The sequence below is a fragment of the Lonchura striata genome, chromosome 19, assembly GCF_050655825.1.
Source record: "Lonchura striata isolate lonStrDom1 chromosome 19, ASM5065582v1, whole genome shotgun sequence".
NCBI lineage: Eukaryota > Metazoa > Chordata > Aves > Passeriformes > Estrildidae > Lonchura > Lonchura striata.
Window position 1 is genome coordinate 4,500,229 of NC_140721.1, and position 3,191 is coordinate 4,503,419.

Genomic DNA, 3,191 nt, shown 5'->3' on the forward strand with positions numbered 1-3,191 from the left:
TTGACTAAACTGCTTCTGAGAACTAATTCTGAGATTCCAACACTTGAATATCAACTGGTAAATCCCAACTGCCTTGTACTGAAACACATTATTTGCCAGCAGCCAAACGTGGCAAAGTTTTGAACAGTGTGGTTGTAATCCTGCTTGGAACTAAAGGTCGGCTGGAGTGCTTTAAGTTGGATGTGTTGGAATATGGAGAATTTTGCAAGTCTGAACCCCTGCTATAAATGAAAACACTGTGGCAAAAAATGTAAATAAATGCCACACATACTTTGTGTAAGAGCCCATCCCAATATCTATAAATATGGTAATTTTGGTGTTTCCCAATTCTGAGTTTTAAACAGGAGACAGACACATGAAATACTACAAAGCAAGCATTTTATTTTTTTCATGGATTAATTTTATAATTTCAGTTCTAATTTACCTGAAAATAATTAATGGGAACTAAATGTAGTTTTTAAAAGAGGTTTGCCTTTGAAAGGAAATAAATTGTTCTTGAAAAAATAACTTCAATAGCTTCTCAGTTTAACTGCATTTTAATATGAACACAAAATTTATCCCGGGTCAGACTCTGCAGGAAAACTTTCTCATGATTCTTGTAGCAGTTGATTCATTCCTTGCTGCCTTAATTTTCCAGCTTTAAATGGCAGGTTCTCTGCAAAGCCATCCACTTCAAAGCTTCATAAAACAGAGCTTTGAATAAATTACTGAGTTAGAAATTATACTGGCTGTGCCCAGCTTTGTGCCTGGATGTGGGAATACTTGGCACTGGGTGTGGAATTCCAAGGAAAATTGCCTCTTTGCTGGCTTGCCAAAGAGCAGTAAGAAGGAAAACTGCTGCAAATGAGCAGACACGGAAATCTCCAGCTTCCCTTTCCAGAGAACACATCCTGAAGAACTGTTGAATATTAATACACATTACAACTGGTGCAACAATGGGCAAACACTGGGATTAACAGAAACTACTGCTTCTGGAGGGGATGTGTCCCAGCATGGCCACAGGGCAACACTGCCTGCTGGAACTGCTCTTACCTTTAAAATGCATCCCTGTGAAATCAGTGGAAGTGGGGCAGGCCCACTGTGTGTGGACACACCATGTTGAGGTGCCAGGTGATGAACCCCAGGCTGTATTATTTTGGATTATTTTTCTCTCTTCTGCAAGCTTTAGATAATATAATACTGATAACATGATACTTCTAAGCAGTGACATAGTAGCTTTGTCTTTCACAAAGAGACAGCCCACCTTCCTCTGTATTCAGATTTCTGGTCTGTGTGTGTGGAGATGATTTGTCCATAATTGTTTGCTTTCCTCAGAGTCTTTTGAAGTTTAAATCTTCAAGCCAGCTCCCTATATTAAAAATAAATTCTTCCAAGCCACCAATAAAATGTCATCTGTGATTAAAGCCTGACTCCTCATTTTAAGACTTGTCTCTTAAGCACTCTGAGGTCACTGAATGAGTCAGCGTTTGAAAGGACCAGGACCGTTATTGTTTGAGTAAAGCCCAAAGTTCATCATTGCTTGCTTAAATAGTTTCATCAGTTTTAAATGGCTTTGCATTGTGCTGAAAGAAATGTAAACTGCAGGAATGATTTGGCAGAGAGCTTGTGATATTTCAGGCACCTCAAATCTTGAAAAAACCCTCTGTATTAATGTTGAAGTTGGTATTTCTGGTAAGGAAAAGCTTTACCTCCTATGTAGTAAAGAGGAGCGTGAAGTGGGAAGTTCTGTTTGAGGCATAAACTTTCAACTGTGTTCTCTTAAAATAAGGCTTGGGAACTGTAAAATCTCCAGATGAGGGCTCTTGTACAGTGCCAAAGTCTGACAGGGCTTTTCTAGACACATGAACTTTATTAATTTTGCTCATTAGAATAGTGAAAAAATAGAACAGAGCATTAAGCTGCAAGGAAAAGACTTGAGAAGCGAGTCCATACTATTTTCAGGACTATCTGTGGAGCCCATTTATATTACACACATTAATTGTGACAGTCTTTAATTACATGAACACATTTTATTTTGTCACTTTTCCTCCCTGTTTGCTGCAGTGCACACTATTGGGACTATTTGGGGGCCATTAATCACACCAGAGTAGCAAATAACTTGGAGCAGGACTCCGCCTCTGTCTCCAGCCCGTGTCAGTTGTGGGTCTCTCCATTCCCTCTGCCCTTTTCCTACATTCCTAATTAACTCGTCTCAGTTCCTCACTGATCCATACAACCCAAAACCCTTTGTCTCAGTGGTATCTGGAGAATTGGGCCTTGGTGTTGAGGAGGAATCCGGGAACAGCATTTGAATGTCTTGCTCTCCCTGCAGTGGAGGCTGGCTGGAGCAGAGGTGGGAGTTCAGGTCATTTAGCTGTCATCATCCCCTGCCGAACATGCTCAAGTGAGGATAATCAGATTGAAATGGTATGAAATCTGTTGCAAATTCTGTCAAGTTTCAAGAGTTCTCCTCCTTACACTCTCGGGCTTCCCCATCAACCTTTGATTTTTGTTAAGCATCAGTTAAATCTCCGGTGCTTCCCTCGGAGCTGGACAGGCGCATTTGTTGAGCCCACCTTTCTCGGGCTGGCCGGGTGCTGGGCACGGCCGGTGGTGGGTCCGTGCGGGGAGCGGCGGGTCCGCCCGCTTGGCTGCGGGTGGAGCCCTGGAGCCGGGTGAGCTCCGGCTGCCGCGGGAGCGCTGCAGCTCGGCCCGGCAGCGATTCGGGGCGCTGCTGCTGCCGGGCTCCGCGCTTCCCGCGGCTGCTGCTGGGAGCCCGGCTGCTCACGGTGTTCACATCCCTGCCCAGCTCCCCTCCGCTGGGGCTGTTCCAGCCCTCTCCGCCTGCCCCGGGGTGGGGGGTTCACCCGCTTCATGACGGCAAAACGCGGCTTGGCGGCATCCCGGGCCGCCGTCCTGCCGGTGACCCTGCGGTGAAACCCCCCCGGGGCCGCACGCCGCTCCCCTCCGCTCCAACGGCGAGGGCCGGGGACGGCGGCGACCCCGCCGCGGCCGCTCACTCTGGCTCCTCCGCGCTAGCACGGGGAGGGGGCGAAGCGCGCCCGCCCCCGGCAGCCTCACCTGCCGCCGGCCCGGGGAGGGGGCGGCCGGGCGGGCCCGCGCTGGCCGGGCCGGCTCTCCCCCGGCCGCGGTGCGGCGGGGCGGGGCGGGGGGCGGGCGCGGCGGCGCCGCTCGCTGATTGCAGGGCGGGC